The sequence below is a fragment of the Mesoplodon densirostris genome, chromosome 11, assembly GCF_025265405.1.
Source record: "Mesoplodon densirostris isolate mMesDen1 chromosome 11, mMesDen1 primary haplotype, whole genome shotgun sequence".
In the NCBI taxonomy this organism is placed as follows: domain Eukaryota; kingdom Metazoa; phylum Chordata; class Mammalia; order Artiodactyla; family Ziphiidae; genus Mesoplodon; species Mesoplodon densirostris.
In genome coordinates, this window is record NC_082671.1 from 16,979,626 (window position 1) to 17,000,423 (window position 20,798).

Consider the following 20,798-nt stretch of genomic DNA (forward strand, 5'->3'; position numbering starts at 1 on the left):
ATAAATGAATAGGGTACTCTAAGCATGTTTATATAGTTCTTATTGTGAGATGGTAGCTATACTAGCACTTTTGAACACCAGCGACTCATCTGGGAAATCTGGGACTTTCAGTCTATAGCCATAATTGTTCGTTTTGTTAGAATAAATAGTTGCTTTTTTTTTAACATAAAGTTTCATTTGGCATTTCTCAAAGCATGGTATGCATGTCCCTGGTAGTATATTAAACGATTTTTAGGTATGTTGTGAGCTGAGATAAGCCAACTTGGGCATTTGCCTTTGTTAATTCAACGCTGGCAAGCACCTGTAGCCTCTGACAGTTACAGGTAGACTTGACCCGTGTATGCCATCAACTTGTGAAATATGTATGTTTTGTATTTTTAGAATCTGTCAGCACTGGATTTCCTCTCTTGCAGCCACAGTGGGACAGCAGTTTTAGGGCAGTAAAGGCTAGACACCCATGAGAAGGGTTTTTGTCGTCTCTTAATTCCCTCTCTGAAGTGCAAGGCAGTACCCAGCTATTGCCTGTGCTGCTGATTCCAGCCTACATCCGTAAGGGCGAGGATCTCAGTATCTAACTATTTCATGGCCCAGGACTGCTGCTGTTGCTCGGCCTGGAGGAGGGATGATAGCAGCTGACAGGGGGGTCCCTGCTGCCGCAGCCATAGCCCAGCCACCTCCGATTCCTGTCCTCAGGGCAGAAATTCCGGACCCGTGCAAAACTTGCTTACCACATCGAAAACATCTGCAAACAAGGAAACTTCATAGACAAAGATGGAATTTTAATTCCAGAATGTGTGGAGTTTTAACACAGAATTGCAAATGTTGCTTGCTCTTTTCCCTTGTTATGTTGTATTGTACGGCCTGCCTTCTTGGAAGGACCAATCTGATCCTTGTAGAACATTTTCATTAAAACAACAGCGGTAGCAAACCATCTGTCTATCCCATCTTTCTCTTGAGAAGCAAAAACAGACTTACAGAGTGATTTCAGAGGGTCCTAAACCACCAAGAAATCTCCCTAGGGCTCTCCACAACAGTAAATAATTAGGTTCTATTTCATTTGTAATTTAGATCAGAATGCTTTTTAACTTAGCTTTTTCCTGAATGAGCTGGGTGGGCAATACCATTTGTGTTGTGGGAATTAATCTGAAATTCAGTATAATAGACTCACATTTTAAACCTTAGAATGCTGGATGTAATGGAGAAGATCCCAGATTATATCCAATCAGAGGAAGAATTGTAGAATGCTATGCTGTATTAAAGCAAGTTGAAATATTAATACTTCTGATCAGGATTGACTAAATTCCAATGCACATCTTCCTTCACATCTTTACATATTTCATATTACAGCTACATTAGTTACTTTTTAATTCCTGTAAAATTCATACAGCATAAAATTAGCCGTCTTAAGGTGTATGATTCAGTATATTCACAGTGGTAGGCACCGATCACCTCTAGCTAGTTTCAAAATAATTTCATCACCCCAAAAGGAAACCCTGTGCCGATTAAGCAGTTGGCTCCCAATTTCCCCCTTCCCCACCTAGCCCCTGGTAATCATTAATCAGCTTTCTGTCTCTATGGATTTACCTTATCTGAGTATTTCTTATAAATGGAATCATACAATATGTGATGTTTTGTGTCTGCCTTATTTCACTTAACATAATGGTTTTGAGGTTCAACCATGCTGTAGCATCTATCGATACTTCATTCTTTTTTATGGCTGAATAATATTGCATCGTGCATATATGCTGCATTTTCTTTGCTCTTTCACCCATTGATGGACATTTGGGTTGTTTCCACCTTTTGGCTTTTGTGAACAGTGGCTATGAATATTTGTGTACAGGTATTTGTTTGAGTACCCGTTTTCGATTCTTTGGGATATATACCTAGGAGTTGAGTTGCTAAGTTGTCTGGTAATTCAGTCTATACCCGTTTTCGGTTGAGTACCCGTTTTCGGTTCTTTGGGATATATACCTAGGAGTTGAGTTGCTAAGTTGTCTGGTAATTCTACGTTTAGCTTCTTGAGGAACCACTGAACTGTTTTCCATAGCAGCTGCAGTTCTACGTTCCTGACAGTACTACGTATTTATGCTGGGATCTCAAACTGACTCTGGGGCTTCCAGATGAAATTCTGAATGATCGAGATGTTTTATTTTTGGTCAGATAACACCAGTATATATTTTTTTGGAAAATTTTCAAAGGAAGCCTATGAAAGTGATCCATTTCTAAAGTTTGTATTTGAGTATCCATCATTTGTTAGGCCATTGATCCTCAGGCATCTGAACAAAATTTTTAAGAACTGAATTTACTCTGTTATTTAAATTAATATATCTAGTCCTTTCTTGTTTTGTCTTCTATCTAATATGTATATAACACTTTTGAAATATTTAGCTGATCTAGCAATCAGAGAGTAATGGACGCACAGATTGTTTAGAGTAGGAAAAAATTCCTGACTAGTAATTTTCAAATCAAGTGTTTTATTTGATTGACAGAAATTTTACTGCATAAGGAAGTCGGTTCTATCCTTCCAGTTTCCAGTTGGGTACATCTTTTCTTTCATTTTCTGTTGGCAGCTTAATCTTCCTTTTGTTGGTCGTTGCCAATGTTTTCCAGTTACTTAATGCACTGAACTGGTTTCTCCATGCTGAATTACATTTTGATTGGTTTAAACATGGTTTATTACTTTGTCACAGAATGTGATGGACCCCTTTTGGTGCCTAGCAAACTGCTGTCGACACATCGCTCCAACTTTCTTCTTGTTGGAAAGAGTCCAGACTTTGTTCTAATGGTTGTTTCCTCCATGTGTTCTGGGAAGGTGAGCCTCCTAAGCCCCAGGGTATAGATCATAAGTATTCTTAGGGAGTTAGTCCTATGCCTTATGCTATAGGTAATTGGTTTAAGCTGAAGAACTGTGAAGGTTTTCTTCATTTTCTTAAAAAAAAAAGAAACCTAAGACAGGAATTTGTTCCCTTCTTTACCATAGAACATGATACTTGGAGCTGCAGTGGCAACGGTGGAACTATGAGAGAAAAGTAAGGCATTCACAGAGGAGGCCCGCCCAAGCGCCCTGGCATTATTGAGCTTCTGAGTTAGTCAACCCAGAGACTGCCCTGCCACTTCTTGCAATTGGAGATGCTAAATTCTTCATTGTCTGAGCCACTTTTTAATTGATCATTCTGTTACTGAAAGCATCCTAACTCATACCAGAAGATAGATAGAAAATGTTTTGTTAAAATGTGAAAAAACAATATACTTCATAATTCCCACGTGTAAAATTCAGGAAAGTTTATAGGTTAAAAAAAATTGTTTTATAGGTAAAAATTCAGGAAATTTTATAGGCTGAGACATTTTCTTTAAATGCTTTCCATTTACCATTGAGGTAACTATTATCCTCTGTCATATAAATTATGAATATAAAGATGGGTTTTACCTAAGGGAAGAAACAAGTAGAACTAGTTTTGTTCACACATACATAGCAGCTACTCAGCCTATTTGTGCCTGAAAGTAGTTTTGTGGCCTAGAATGGAATGCCCAAACTAAACCTGCTGAATCAGAATCTCCTGAGGTTTGGTTTGGTAGTGTGTATTTTAAGCCAGTTCTCCCATGATTCTGAGGCAACCAGTATTTGAGTTTAGGAATCACTGACCTAGGATAAATGTCTAAATTTCTCAGTGCTTTAGAACTCTAAATACTGCTGCCCTTTTTGCTGGTAATAAAAAAGTATTTGAATTTCACATTTCAGAAGCTAAATTTATACTGAGACATTGATTGTCAAAGATATGAAATATATGTGAAAGTGCCATTCTTGAATTTGTCCTTTGTTCTCTCTGTACTGTTTATTGAGCGGCTTTGTTTAGACATGGCAAATATTGTATAATTTGAGGAAAGCATTTTTTTAAATTTCTTTCCTGTTCTGTTTCATATACCTTGTAAACCACTTTACTTTTTCCTAAATACATTGTCTTACTCAGGACTCTTTTGTTATGGAAATCGAACTCAAACTTTTAGGCAAAAAGAGGAATTAGATGGTTTATATACTCACACTCTGTAGAAGGCATGGGTGCAACTCTGGGGAGTGACAGTAGGGTTTGAAAGTAGTAACCCTTAACTCTGCAGGAGTTGTGCTGCTTCTCACTGGTGTTTGGCCTTATTATCTCAGATTCCACCCATCCTCTGTGGGTTTATGCTCAAAGCCCATTTACATTTGTCTCTGCTTTTTTGATCCACGTGTCTTTCAGAACAGTAATTGTTATTGCTTAATGAGCTCTAATTATGTGTCAAATACTGTTATAGGGGCTTTAATGTTTGTATTCATCTAATCCTTATAACAATCCTATGAGGATGCTGCTGTTATATCCGTATTAGAGATGAAGAGCTGAGGCACAGAAGAGGTACAGTAGTTTTCCTAAGGCCTGACCTAAGCTTCTGACCTAGGCAATCTGGTTCCAGAATCCACTTATGCTATAGCATCTCATATTCTTACTTGTTTTTTTATTTATGTAGTTATTTACCCACAACTAGTTTGGACATTTCATTTCTTTTTCTTTCTTTTTTTTTTGCGGTACACGGGCCCCTCATCGCTGCAGAGCACAGGCTCCGCGGCCATGGCTCACGGGCCCAGCCGCTCCGCGGCATGTGGGATCCTCCCAGACCGGGGCACGAACCCGCATCCCCTGCATCGGCAGGCAGACTCCCAACCGCTGCGCCACCAGGGAAGCCCTTTCTTTCTTTTTTTAGTTCTCCCACAGGAGCCAAAGCAAATGCTTCTTCTGCAGAAGAAGCAATATCTTCAATAAATATTCGTTGAATGAATTTTTAAAATCTGTTAATAGTAGCCAAGGAAATTAAATCTCAACCCAGGTTTGTTTAATTTTTCTTTTCAACACTAGACAGCAGTATGTGTAACATTTCTAATAAACTTCTAATGTAAGGTATTTTCACTTAAAAGCAGAAAAAAACTTGTAGGCCAAGGAATTTGTGCAAATGAGGTGTAAAAACAAAGAAATTACTCCTGCAGTGCCAGAAATGTGAGTGTAGAAGTGTAGTACATTAAAACCTGTTTTGTTTTGTAAGGGAGAATACTCATACCTCAAACTTGGCCTTGGCAGGCAACCGGTCTTGGAGTTGTTGCCACAAAACCACCTGATTGTGTCTGTTATATAATGTCATGAAGAGAAAGGGATGACTCATGAGGATCTTTTGTGGAGTCATTTGTAGATATAAAAGTCTCTTTGTTCCCGAGGCTATGTCTCAATTATGGGTCTCCATAACATACTCCATCCTGTTCTGCGGTAGTAAAACCTTTAAAAAACATGCATGTTCTCTTGCCTCCTTTCAAAAGAGTAAGAAGTACTTCTATTGACTAAATGAAGCCGACACACAAAGCACCATTATAATAAGTTTCTTTGAGGCCTGTTTTTTGATGATAATGAAACTGGTGACACTGTCATATGTTTGATTCTATTCCCGCATCAAAAATAGGCCATGCATCTTCCAGGCAGACGGTATAAGTGTAGAATCTATTTAGTACTTGAATAATAGATGTTTTGTTGGTAAATCAGGCTCTGTAGAAAACCAGTTAGATGTTATAATTTCTTTCAGAATGGAAATCAGTCTATATACAGGTAGGGTATAAGTCACAAACTATCGTTCAAAAATGTATATTCATCCAGAGTTGAAGTTAGGACCTAGTCAAGGAAATTAGGTGTAAATTTGTATTTGTTTTCCTTGGTTGTTTATATATTATTTCATATTCATCAATGTGTTCTGGAGTCTGAATTTCTTTATTATGTTAGAATTTAAGATTATCTTTTATAAAATGAATTTATTATGTTAGAATTTAAGATTATCTTTTATCATTTCCAAATCTAACTTTTTATTAGTTACCATTGCACGTTAAAGTACAAAATTAGCAAAGTTTTCATACTTTACTTGTTGTGCACATACACTTTTACCTGGAATTTTTCTAGAATTGAAATGGTTGCAGTTAAAATATAGGTAAAGATGCCAGAGCCTATCAAAAAATTGACTACTCAGAATCCATTTCTTTCCCTATCAAGTGAAAAGCACCCGGAGATATTTTGAGAATTCAAATATTCAAAGGAGGTATAAACATAACCAGACATTTCACCTGTAGCTCAGAAGTTGAGATGTCATTTGCTAGTCGTGAAAGGGAAGAAAGATGATCGGTTTTAATGCCCATATCATTGCTGCCTTTTAGATTTTATCTCTCACTTTGGTTTGTATTTGGTTTTATAGATGTGTAAACTTATTAGAGTTAGTCCACTTCCCGTGAGTATATATGTTCTATTTATTTTGCAGACTAGTTGACAAACATCTTTACTGACAGATCCTTTGAGATACGGGTGTGTATGACTGCACATTTTGTTGGTCATGCTAACTGTTCGTGATATGTATTACTGCAACTACCTGAGTGAGGGAAATTGGGGGAAATCTCTCCAAGGAGGTGACATCTGAGCTGGACCAAAAGTGTAAATTGGTGAGATACACAAATTATGACAGAGCTCACAAGGAAGAAGTCATGGCTAGCAATCTCACACAAGAAGTGGAAAGAATTTTAAAAGGATTGGAAGAAATAAATTAAAGGGATTATATGATGGCCAAGTCAGTATCTTATTAAACTGGCCTTTAAGGGCCAGCTTGGTCATCAATGACCTGAGAACTGGATATTTTCAAATTAGAAGGTTCCTTGTCCTGTTAGTAAGCAAGTATATTTAGTAGCTACCACTCCCTGGGGAAGAAGACTCTAGTGGTATGAAGGGCTTTTTCATTATAATTGGTTCCTTCCTAAGCAGGTGTTTGTGGATTAATCTGATTCTTAAATCATTCAGCTCTTCCAATTACTTTTTCCAAGGGTTTACTGTGTTATGAAATTTTAGCACTAACCCAGCTAGTAGTGTGGAACAACCCTTGAACATTTTTGTGTAGTGAGTGGAGAATACCTGAACTGTTACATCAGTGTCGAGTGAGGATGACTCCAGCGCTCACAGTGATTGTCTTCCTTAGTGGTGTTGAGTTGGTTTCTGCGCTGAACTTCAGTTGATGTAGCGGTTACCTGTCCGTGCGCTAAGTTCATGGGACATTTGGATTCTATCTCAGGCTATCGTTGGGTGTGAGTGTTCGATTTTTGTGAGTTGACAGATTTACTCTTTACCTGATTGCCACCTTTGAACAGAAGATAATGAGGATGTGAGACACCGTATTTTTGAATTATAGCCAGTCCTTTGTATCCAAGAGTTCTTCATCAACTGATTCTACTAACTGTGGATCAAAAATATTTGGGGCGGGGCTTCCCTGGTGGCGCAGTGGTTGAGAGTCCGCCTGCCGTTGCAGGGGACACGGGTTCGTGCCCCAGTCCGAAGGATCCCACATGCCGCGGAGCAGCTGGGCCCGTGAGCCATGGCCGCTGAGCCTGCGCGTCCGGAGCCTGTGCTCTGCAACGGGAGTGGCCACAACAGTGAGAGGCCCGCGTACTGCAAAAACAAAACAAAACAAAACAAACAAACAAAAATATTTGGGGCGAAAATTCCAAAAGGTTCCAAACAGCAAAGCTTGAATTTGCCTATTTACATACCATTTACAATGTGTCAGATATTATAAGTAATCTGGAGATGATTTAAAGTATGCTAGAGGCTATGCATGTAGGTTATATGCAAATACTGTATCATTTTAGATAAGGGACTTGAGCATCCATGAATTTTGGTATCTGAGGGATGAGGGTCATGGAACCAAAACCCCACAGATACTGAGGGACGACTGTATTTTTAAATTTACTTTTGTAAATCGATACCTTGATGTTTCTTTTTTTTTTTTTTTTTTTTTTCTTTTTCTTTTTGCGGTATGTGGGCCTCTCACTGTTGTGGCCTCTCCCGTTGCGGAGCACAGGCTCCGGATGTGCAGGCCCAGCGGCCATGGCTCACGGGCCCAGCCGCTCCGCGGCATATGGGATCCTCCCAGACCGGGGCACGAACCCGTATCCCCTGCATCGGCAGGCGGACTCTTAACCACTGCGCCACCAGGGAGGCCCAGATGTTTCTTTTTTAAGTCATGAAGATATGGTGGTTGATATGCCAAGACAAGCGAATTTGGAAATTTGGGAGAAAGGAAAAGGAGTCTATCCGTATTCTTACTTTACCTTTGTAAAGTATGTACCTGTGTACCTCTCCATCTGGCTATTTATCTGTATCCTTTATAATATTCTTTATAATAAACTGGTAAATGTAAGTAACTCTGTGAGTTCTGTGAGCCACTCAAACTAATCAATCACATGTGAGAAGGGGGTTGTGGAAACCTCCATTTATAGCCAGGGAGCCAGAAGCACAGATAACAAGCTGGATTTGTGATTGGTATCTAAAGTTGGGCGGGGGTGGGATGGGGCTGGGGGGACAGTTTTGTGGAACTGAGCCTGTGGGCTCTGACGCTATCTCCAGGTAGATTGTGCCAAAGTTAATTGCCTGGTAGTGTTAGAAGAAACACACCTCTGAAATATGTGGTTGTGGTCTTCTCGTTGTACTCATATTTTTCTGACCTGAAAGATTTGCATTAATTAAGTGACCTAGAAGATAAAAATCAGTAATCTAGTGATGGGACATTTGAGCACTTTGTATTATCCATACTGTATGAGACACAGTATGGAAAAGACATTGGTAGATCTGTTTCTCACCCATTAAAAGAGCTTCTGGGCTTCCCTGGTGGCGCAGTGGTTGAGAGTCCACCTGCCGATGCAGGGGACACGGGTTCGTGCCCCGGTCCAGGAAGATCCCACATGCCGTGGAGCAGCTGGGCCCGTGAGCCATGGCCCCTGAGCCTGCACATCTGGAGCCTGTGCTCCGCAACGGGAGAAGCCACAGCAGTGAGAGGCCCGCGTACCACAAAAAAAAAGAGAGCTTCTGTTTTGGGTATTAGTGATGAGTAAATAAATGGGCACCAAATTATAGAGACAGTTGGGTGCTGGATTGAGTCGTTTGGATTCATGCCTGTTTTGCAAAGTGAAGGCTGGGGAACCAGGTCACATAATGCAGGGTCAGGTTTTAAGAACTGAGTGGTCAAGAGTTTTAAATGCCACTGAGAAGTGAAGTAACCAAGAATTGAAAAATGATGGTTATCACAACTGAATCCTCAGTCATTATCACAAACAGCCCTAAAGAACATACTGAAGCACATTGTTGGTGGCACATATTTTGGAGGCCCCCTCACTGGGCTTTTTTTCTGTGGCTTTTTAACAAAGCATGGTTCCTGCCCTGTAGTGTAGAGATTCATGAAAAGAGAATCAAGATGAATTGAGATTTAGGATTCTCTCCTGATTTAAAGAAGCTCATTAGGTCTGACAAAGTAATGCGGCATACGTCCACGATCTACCTCAGCTTCCTTCCTAAAAATGTTGTTTGGGCAGAATCAAAAAAGCTAAACTAGCCATCCCTGACTTTGGGGAAAAGTAGGGCAGAATCTTACAAGGCACCTGTAAGAATTGTCCTATTGGTATGCTTTTTTTTTTTTTTTCCTTAAATGAATAGTTTCTCTGTTAATTGGGCACCTTTCGTAGGTGTAAAATTTAGATTACATCTTAAATGTGTGCTTTCGCAACTGCTGCTACCTCTAGCTGAAATCTCCTCTTGAAATAGGTCAGCTGTCATTTACTGTACTTTGTTAAGTCTTTTCCAGATTCCCCCAGGCATTTAGCCACTTCCTCTTCTGTGCTCTGCAAATCAGGTTATGTTATAACGATCTGTTTACAGCTCTCTCTTCCCTATTAAACTGTCAGTTCCAGACTGTTCTGACCTTGAGAGGAGGGGCCTTATCTTATTCCCTCTTTTATGTTCCTTGCCCAGCCACACTGTTTGACCTGTGGAGGTCCTTTAAACCGTGGGTGGTGGGTGGAAGGACCTGAGCCTCCCAGGTCCTAGAGAAATAGTGCAGGGTGCTAGTAACTTCATAAACCAAACACTGGTCGACTTGTTAGTTCTCGGTATCCCTGGTAATCTTTCAGAGTCTCTTTACAGATCTGTGCTGCTCCATTATTCTTTTTCTCCTGGCAGCCATATACAGAACCACCATGCCACTGTGATTCTGCAAACATAGTATGCTGCCATTTTATTACAGAAATGTTTGCCTTCAGATGGGATAATTTTATAGCATATACAACAGTGACTGCACCTAAACCAGATCTGCTAGAATAACATAAAACTTCCTTCTTAGATCATTTTAAAAGTGTTTTGTTAAAACTGTCCTGATGGTGTGAACAGTTGAAGACTTACATAACACAAGGTCACATCGGTTTGGGGTAGATATAATAAGCTTACTACATTTTAACCTTCAAATATTCTGCTTAGACATTGTTATGATTTGTGTCATTTAAAAGGGGCTGTCCCTTGCTTTTAGAACTACGGAAAAAGTTATTTTGTTGACTTCTCTTTGACGTTTTCAAGAGTGGGTTTTGTTTTCCTTTTTAGTGTGAGAAGTTTAAACAGAGACTAATTGAGGCTAGCAAAACCTTCACTTTGAAGAAAAAAATAGGACAGATCCATGAATGACTGACTACTTTTCTAAAACATATGCAAACCCTTCTGGTTATAGCAAACTGTGTCGGCTTGCTTGTCTATATTTCAAGCTACATGATGAAACAATTTTGTTTTCTCAACTTGAAATGCTATTTTTAATTTTTGTTATAGCAGTTCCCTATGAAAGGAGTGTTTCAGCTCCAGTTATGTTACATGCTAAATTTAGTTGTAAGACAACTCACTTTGAGGTATCTGCACATTTTTATGTCATTAGCATTCTAACAGGATATTTCCAGTACGTTTTGTAAAATGGTTTGTCCGTACTCTTGGTAAGAGTCACCATTGTGGTTGAAGGGCATGAAATGCAGAAGAAATATAGTCGGTCATTAAATATGAGTTAACATTTAATCAAACACTTGTTATGTGGTAGGCACTTTTCCAATTGCTTACATGGTTTTTCTCATTTAATTCTCACAAAAATCCCATGAGGATTAAATTATTATTTTTATTTTTCATATAAGGAAATTGAAGCATGGAGGGTCTAACTAACTTGCCTGTGGTCAGAAAACTATTGAGAAGAAGAGCTGGGCTTGAACTTGGAGTCTTCTGACTCCAGAGCCTACGTGCTTGTGGCCATTAGCTAGACTGCCTCCTGTGTGAATAAGCATATGAAGAAAGGTTTAACCTCACTTGCAATTAAAACACACACACAGGGCTTCCCTGGTGGCACAGTGGTTAAGAATCCGCCTGCCAATGCAGGGGACACGGACTCGAGCCCCGGTCTGGGAAGATGCCACATGCCGCGGAGCAACTAAGCCCGTGCGCCACAACTACTGAGCCTGCGCTCTAGAGCCCGTGAGCCACAACTCCTGAAGCCCGGGCACCTGGAGCCCATGCTCTGCAAGAAGAGGAGCCACCGCAATGAGAAGCCCGCGCACCGCAGCGAAGAGTAGCCCCCGCTCAGCGCAACTAGAGAAAGCCCACGTGCAGCAACAAAGACCCAACGCAGCCAAAAATAAATAAATAAAATAAATAAATTTTTAAGATAATAATAATAAATAAATAAAACACACACACAGAGTTAGAACCGTAGATTTGCAGAGGAGGAAAGTTAGATTTTCTGTTAGATTTGCAGAGGAGGAAAGTAATTGTCAATACCCAGTATGTGGGAAAGGAGAAATCTAATGCACTGAGATATAAATATAAATTGTTACCTCTTTTTGGAGGGCCAAGCATGCGGATATTGAAAACATGCACATGCTTTGACCTGTCCATCCCACTTCTAAGAATTATCCTACACAGCTAAATACAGAAAAGTACAAAGGTATCTAGACCGTGGTATACATTAAGCACTATTTATAAGAAAAAATTTTAAATTAAGTGTCCAGTAGGAATCAGGTTTTGGGAATTGTGATGTGCGGCCATCAAAAAAGAAAAGTTAGGGATATAGTTACTGACATGGAAAGCTGCCCATGGCATATTGTTGAATTTAAAAAGCGGGTTGCAAAACAACATATATAGTTTGATTTCCTTATATTGAATAAATATGTGTTTATGTACACACAAACTCTGGTCTAAAAAGAATGTTCACCCAAATGTTAATAGCTGTTATCTTTACTGCTAGTTGGTATAACTTAGTGATCAGATGTATGGGTTTTGAGTCCTGCTCAGTCACTTACTAGCATTGTGACCAGAGGCAAGTTCCCTAACTACTCTGTGCCTCAGTCTCTTCAGGAAAAGGGAGATCATTACAGAACCTACATCTTTGGGTTCTGAGGCTCAGATGAGTTTGTAAAGTGCTTGACATAATAAGTGATCAATTATTATCATTATTATTATCATTTTTAGGTGGTGGAACTGCAGGCAACTTTAGCTTTCTTTATACCTTTTATTAGCAGAATTTTTTGAAATAAGTATGTATCAACTTTGGAAACAACAGCAACAAAAAAAATGTTTTTAAAGGAATCATTTAAATAGGTTTGCTTACAGTTTTAACAAAATATCTGTGTAGAGCTAAGGTTATTTAAAATTCCTCCCAGAACATTCTTCATGAGCTGTTTGCAACCACATATGCTGGTATTTTACCCTATGCTATGTGCCAACTTCAAGGGAACTGAAATCATATTTTACTCTTATGGCTGGAAGGCATGCATAATCACAACAAACTCTTCTGGAGAAGCTGCCTCAGTTTGCAGCTGCAATGACATACTGGTGCGTGACGTCAGTCTGGTGTCAGACTGGCAGAGTGGCAGGCTGGCCGGCAGCCACAGTGCATTTCCTGAATGCTCAGTCCCCACAGCACTCATTTGGGAGCAGCTCAAAGACAAAGCAGTGGAGTGTGATTTTTATTCCAGTATCCCCTTTTGCCTGTAGTTGAATGTCTGTTTACGAATGTGATTTTGATGGAGGCTGGTGAGTAATCCTTGTTACTTTCGTGTATAATAATAAATAGCTGATGGCTAGATGAGTGGTAGTCCTTTTTTCTCAGTTAATGATCCTCTGATAAGTAATCTGTGTAGCCCTAGTGCCAGGTACAGTACCCAGTGCAAAGGATTTACATATTATAAATATTTCTATAACTAAGTATTGTATTCTTGTAGAAATGTAAATGCATTGTTAGGCTTTTCAAATGACTGGAGCATTTTAAGATGTAATCTTCCTTTTGGTCTCTCCTTAACTTGAAGTTGCATAAATGCACAGTAGTTGCAAATTGCTTGAAACCCTAAAGATTTTTGTTTATTGTTTTAACTTCTTCAGAGGAGAAGCTTGATTTTTTTTTTTTTTTCCCCCTTCACGAGAGCCAAATGAATAATTCTCAGAAGTTCCTTTGGAGAAGATGCTAACAGTACTCGTTATATAATACTTTTATTAAAAAGTATATTACTAGTCTAAATTAATTAACAGTTAGCTGAGCTGCTAGTTATTTAATTCTTTAATTATCTGATAATGTGATTCAAAATAAGAATTCACAAAGTAGGATCCTCAAAATAGGAATCCTCATTTACCTAAAATTTAAGAGCAATATAACGGCAGGAGATTATTATAGACAATATTTTGGCATTTAAAGTAATTAAATTACTACTGCCTTTGATTGTAAAGGCTGGCAACATGTCTTTAAAGATTTCTTATTAGCAATTTTAATTCATGTCTCTTTGAATTGCACTATATGAATTGATTTAGTTGTTTTGAAATCATTAGTTTCAGAAGTAGGCTATGTTGGGTAAGTTTTGTGTGTGGGGGGGCTATTTTGCTTTTTTTCCCCTTCATTTTGAGTGGATGAATGATATTTTAATTTCATACTGTTTATATAGTCTAAACTGAAGCCTTTAGAACCTTACGCTTTGTCATTTCTGGCATAATTCTTTTCTTACAGGTTCAGTAGCAGCCTTGTGATTTCAAGGTCTTTTAGAGGAATTTTCCAACAAAGTTTTCTCTTAAAGAACAGGCACTTTTTACCTGTAAGTCTAGCTGAAGAAAAGACAATACGAAAATTTCTAATAAATGAAAATATTTTCACATCAATTTTCTGAAGCAATTAAAGAATAAGACTATTTGTACATATTTTTTAAGTGAATAAGATAAGTGCTTAAAGGAAGTGATCTAAATCAGTTGTTTATATGCAAATGTGCAAAGATATCAATAATTGCCTTATTATGACTCCTAATACATTGTATTTCTTCTATATTTAGAAGCACAGGATATAGAAGTGGGGTTTCAACTTTATTTTATTTGACTTGACAGTCTTAATTCAAGATCCACATTTTTTCCCATAAGCTGCAGAATTTTCAGCTGAAAATTCTGCCCAGAGCTAGAAAGTATATAGAGAATTCATTAATATTTTTATTCCCTTTAAAATTTATCTCAAATCTACCTAAAATATTTTAACATGGTTTTAAAATAGCCTATATTTTAAACTTAATCAGTAAGTTACTGTAGCAATGATGAATTGGAATATATTCCCTATACGTTCTAAACAAAGACGTTTTTGAAGCATTATGACATCAGAGGTCATTGGCCTAAACGCTATTAAAGTTCAAGTGAAGACAAGCTACTTAAACTTTTTTGTAGGAACAGGAAATTAAATCTGGCAAAACAAAAAGGAAGGGAGGATGAGCAGAGCTTGTTGGGGGGGGAGGGATAACCTGAAATTGACTTAATAGTCTGACTCAAGTCTAAAGCACTGGGAATAAAGTGCTTGTCTGTTTTCTAGTGAGTAAGGTGTGCTTTGAGGAATCTTCCCACCAAAACTGAAGCCTGACGGTAAAATATAATTGCTGTACTCTTCAAGTTTGAAATTTAGCTTAATTAGTAAACTCAGGTGGAATGGTAATTCTTTAAGCCCGTTATAGTCTTGAGCTATATTTTTGTTTCCTAGTAGTGGACAGTACAAAACCTTGTGCTTAATAGATGCTCAACGAATATTTGAGCATGAATAAGTGAATTGATGAAGCAAGTGAAATGAGTGAGGAGAATATCTTGATCCTGTATTAGAGAGATTTCATCTTTTCTAGGATGTTGAACACCTACTAGTTATCTAACCAACTAATAGCATGCCGTGGCCTTGCATTCTGTTCGAAGGAAGTGTCTCCAGAGTAGAATACGGCCATCGCAGTGGCCTACAGTGGCCATTGGAGTTCATTGCCAGCTTTGCTCACTGTGTCTCGGTCTCTGCTGTGGGAAGTGGGCCCTGCCCTGGTATTCTGAGTCAGATTTCTGTCCACCTCCTCCTACCTCATCTGTAAGTGAGAAATTTCTCAGTACTTGGGGATAATGATTTGCTGACTAAACTGAGCCTTAGTTAAAGTGCTATGTGCGTCACTTAAGTGCATTATTATTTGGACCTTTTCAGAGTTAAGAAATATATATTCCTTTGAAATTGAAGTGACAGAGAACCTAAGAATGGAGCAAATACATTGCTTCAAAACTTATATAATACAATTTTTATATGTAGATTTTCAGCCCCATTTCTGTGCCCCCATCCCTTCAGTCTATGTTAAACTCTGGCCACATCCGAATATTCTTGCTGATTCATGGAGGCTCAATTCAAATGGCAGCCACTTCTGTGCCACCTTCCATGCTCTTCCCCTTTCTAAGCAAGATCAGTCCCTAATCTGCCTCCCCTTTGTGTTTCGTTTTTGGTTATATTACTCCTCCTATTTGTTTATGTATAACATTGTTAAGGCTGTTTGTCATCAGTGCGTGTCTCATATTGAATGAATGAAAGTATTTAAGTTACACAAAAACACAGCCATTTTGAAAGAAAGTACCGTTTTTTAACAAAATCTTTTTGTTGCATAAAGGTATCATTTGACGTATTAGTAAGTCCCCTTTTGTTCTTGAAGTGGTTGTTTAGATAAAGCTCATGCAATATTAAAATGATTAAAAACTATGCACTGAAGGATAGTAAAATTCAATGATGACTTTTTTTTTCTATTTGAATTGAGCTGTTCAGTCTGTCAGCTTGATTCTGTTGGGAAGAATGTTTCATCTACAATAAAATAATTGGATCTTTTTTGCAGCTGTGTGGTTATTTAAGTGTAGGTTAGAATTAGGTTAACTTTTTAAAGTAGTGTATAACCACCCACAAAAGCAAAAGAGATGGTGTTTAAATTCCTCTTTTTCTAATTTGTTGTTTGCTTCCTTCCCAGTGGTATAGTAAACTTACATTTAATGCATGTTACAATGAAACAGTACTAATTAGCATTCATTAGGGACTAGCAGAGTTGTCTGAATTCGTGAAATTCTAGGTTATATATATATTTTAATGCCACATTATTGCTTTTAAATGCCAAGAATATTTCTGACTACTGACATGTTTCCAAGTTGGGGTTCTGCTTAGTTTTATTTTAAAACTCCATTAGATTTTTGTAATTAGTAGTTTTTTTTATACAAGTGACTGTCATTTTTCAAATAAGTATTCTTTGAAACCTCTAAAATATACCCTGTGATCATTTTTACTCTGTTGTGTGGTTTTACAAGGACTTTTTACATAGATCATTCAAGAGTAAGCTTTAACCTTAGATTAGTTGTACTTCACATTAAAGAAAGGGCAGAGAGCCAGCAACATTTTAAAGCAAGGGTGTGACATAATTTTACTTCTTTTCAGGAAAGCTAACTCTACCTGCACATTCAAGTTTAGCTACTGTTTCGTGAGGGCTTTATTAGGTAATGGATGGTGGTGCTACCGGGTACTTGATCCTTTACAAAGCCCCATGGAGTAAAGTTTGTTGTTGTTCTGGTTTTGGTTCCTGTTTTACAGAAAGAAGTTGAGGCTCGGTGAGGATGGTCTAAATGGGAGATATCCTGATTAAAATGAATTGGATTTGGATGTTAAGAGTCTTGGAGACATAAGAGCCTAGACTAAGGCAGTGATGGAGATGCCGTTCGCTGTCTACTTGCGTAGGGTAATTTCTGGGTAGCATCCAGAAATGTCACTTGATTCTTGAGTGCTTGACAGAAAATTACTCTGGTGGATTAGCTTGTACATTCTAAGAGCCATTTTTTTGTTTTAACCATAAAGTGTCATTTAACCTTCCCATTTAAAAGCTTCTTAAGAATCACTTAAATGGCTTCCAAGTGAGAGAATTATCTAAATTATTTTAAGCATTTTTGTGTATAATGTAATTTATTAAGTGATCTAAAATGTAGCTGTCCCATAACCCTCAGGATGGATAACAGTTATTAACGTGCTGGGTACATTTTGTTCATAACTAGCATGGTGTTAATTGAATTATTCTTGCACTACTTCCAAAATTATTTAAAATCTATCGTAAAATTTATTTTGTAGATTCTAAATGAGCATATTGGTTTTATTCAGGAAGGGTTTTTTCAGAAGATGATTTAGAAATTATCTGTAAATACAAAACACTAAAACAGATGAATTTATGTCTCATTTTTTGAATTTCAAATTTTTTTCTTTATTTTGTTCCTAGTCTATAATAATGCTTTCAGCTTTGTCCTTTTGCAGCATTGCATCATACTCCTATTTTCCCAGCGGGAAAAGCGAAGTTTTCTGTTCCTGTTGGGTGATTCTGTAAAACCCATTCTTTACTGTTGTTGTTATTTGTACTTAAATTCTTTGGGACCGATAATCAAATGTGAGGTTACATTTACAATTATGTTGTGATAATGTTGTCTGAGCCACTAACCGTGGAAAATGATTGCAAAGGCTTAGAAAATAAGAAGATGGAAAAGAAATACGGGGTTTAAAATTAAGTTGGAATCAGAACAGGTTTCATTACTGTGCTTCGGATAGAAATAGTCTTGGGGTGATGGTAAGCAATGAGACAGAAAGGAGAAGAGGGAAGATACACGTCCATGGTCTGTGCAAGAGGGAAGGACCTCCAAGGAAAGGATTGTGTTGTGTTGTGCTGTGTTTCAGTTACATTGGGAAAAGAGGTAGGGCAGAACGTAGAAGTCCCACTGGCTGAGATGAGTCAAGGAAGGGGCAACTGTTGAAACGGGGGGAAGGGGGACTAAACGGCACAACTGAAACCTTGGGGACCAGGTCTCCATGTGACTTTGACACCTTCGTAAATGCTGTGAGCCTCAGTTTATTCACACGTAAAGTGAAGATAGTAATGCAGACCTCAGAGGGTCTGTGTGAGGATAGGTGGTCAAGTTGCCAGTGTAGCGTGCGACAGAAGGAGTGTGTGAGCAGCACTGAGTGTGACGTCACGTGGTGACTACTATTTAGGTGATGATTTTAATGTTTATTGTTGGGAGCGAGGATCACCGAGGCCCTCACACCTGTTCAGTCCTTCATTTCCCCCAAGAAATCTGAGCCAATCCATTTCCTGAATGATGAGAGAAGAGAGGAGAGATTATAAAGGGTTAAAAGTGTAGGGAGAATTTGTAGATGTGGGTAAATGAATCACTGAGGTTTGAGCAGGATGTCTGGAAGCAGTTAGCTCTAAGTTAAAGGCAAATGGCATTTAGAACTAAATGTGGGGAAAGGAAATATATACTTTACATGTTTTGCAAAGAAAAAAAATTACAGTCTTTTAGATTGCTGACTCAGTGGTTATTTCTCCACATAACTAAGGCTCAAGAATTCAGTTTCTCTCAAGAAAAGGCATGGCACTATTAGTGTTTTCTTTTGTTCTTAAAACACTGATTTTAATTGTAGGCATAATTTTCCGTACTTCAGTTTCAAAATAAATTGCAGGGCTTCCCTGATGGCGCAGTGGTTGAGAGTCCGCCTGCGGATGCAGGGGACACGGGTTCGTGCCCTGGTCCGGGAAGATCCCACATGCTGCGGAGAGGCTGGGCCTGTGAGCCATGGCCGCTGAGCCTGCGCGTCCGGAGCCTGTGCTCAGCAACGGGAGAGGCCACAACAGTGAGGGGCCCGCATACCGCAAACAAACAAACAAACAAACAAATAAATAAATAGCAGAGTCAGTCACTGTGGTAGTCAGATTTCAACATAACATTTTTCTCCTTTTTATTTAAAGGAAAATGAATTTAAATAGTTATCTGCATAAGACATTAAGCAACTTTACATTTAACAATATTTTAAAATTTACCTTGAACCACCATAGAACCAATTGTGGAATTCATAACTAGAAAATAAAAATAATATTTAATAACTAAATCACTGCTACAAACGTTTTTTAAACCTAATTTGAGACTGAGTCTCAGAGGGTAACATACAGCGTTATGATTTCTATTGATAAAAGCTGTTCAGCTTTTTTTTTAACTGAAGTATAATTGATTTACAGTGTTGTTAATTTCTGCTGTACAGCACAGTGATTCAGTTATACATATATATATATATATATATATATATATATATATACATTCTTCTCCATTATGTTTTATCACAGGATATTGATTACAGTTCCCTGTGTTACACAGTATGACCTTGTTATCCATTCTATATGTAATAGTTTGCAAAGCTCTTCAATTTTAAAGTAAGCTGAAAAGTATAATTGTCTGATAGTGTAATGAAACCAAGGCCAATTTGAGAATGTACAATATTCTTTTTGGTTTGAGTGGAAGGATCTTGAAGAGTTGTCAGTGAACATCTGAGCTGTTTGCTGTCTGGTTTTCTACCTAAAGTTGAGAAATACAATCGCTTCCATAATCCCCACATCTCTCTGCCTTGCTCCAGTCTAACAACATTGTGGGTATGTGGCAGCTTGTGTGGGTTGGGCCCTTGTAAAAGTCCAAGTCATGATACTGGCTTCTCTACCAGGGTTGCAGAAAGAATTGCCAAACCACTTTCTTAGACTAAATTAAATCCTTCTTTCTCTCCCATAAGGGAAATACATGATTCTGAGCAAATCATACAAATGGGTTTGCAGCTGAATTTAATAAGAGACAACCAAAATCTCTTCTGTGGGACAGAGTTTTCTAAAATAACATATTTTGTTTGTGCATAGTGGATAAATTTTCAACCTTCTTGCCCTGGATACACGTATAAAACACTACCTAATAAACCTTGCTTTATCTAATGTATTACTCAGAAGAATTATTGGCTGTTATTGACAATGTTAATAGCAATTTCAATATTTATTTCTTAAATTAAAAAACAGAATGGATTTTGCAGTAAAGTGGTCATTGGTGTTACTTGTGAAGCAATGGTACTTAAAAAAAAAAAAAAAAAAACACACAAAAACAAGTACTCCCGGGGAGAATTGCAATACTAAGAAGTAGCCAGTATATAGTTATTAATGGCCAAAACATTAAAAAAAACTTTTCCTAACACCAAATGCAATGGCAACAAAAGCAAAAATAAACAAGTGGGACTACATCAAACTAAAAAGCCTCTGCACAACAAAGGAAACAATCAACAAAATGAAAAGGCAACCTACCTAATAGGAGAAGATATTTGCAAATCATATATCTGATAAGGAGTAATAATCTCAAATATATAAAGAACTCATACAACTCAATAGCAAAAAAAAAAAAAAAATCCAGTTAAAAAAAATGAGCAGAGGGTCTAAATAGACATTTTTCCAAAGAAGACATACAGATGGCCAACAGGTACATGAAAATGTGCTCAACAATACTAATCATCAGGGAAATGCAAATCAAAGCCACAGTGAGCTATCATATCACCTCACACCTGTTACATTGGCTGTCATCAGAAATATAAGAGATAACAAGAGTTGGTGAGGATATGGAGAAAAGGGAACCAGGAATGTAAATTGGTGCAGCCACTGTGGAAAACAATATGGAATGTCCTCAAAAAATTAAAAATAGAACTCCCATGTTGATCCAGCAATTCGACTTCTGGGTATTTATCCAAAGGAAACAAAAACACTAACTCAAAAAGCTATC

General features: G+C 38.0%; 1 protein-coding gene across 5 annotated transcripts in view; it reads left to right on the forward strand.

Annotated features, from left to right (window-relative positions):
* The window catches only part of PLEKHA5 (pleckstrin homology domain containing A5), a 237,922-nt gene that overhangs the window by 115,311 nt on the left and 101,813 nt on the right, over positions 1 to 20,798 (forward strand). The window lies entirely within an intron of this gene.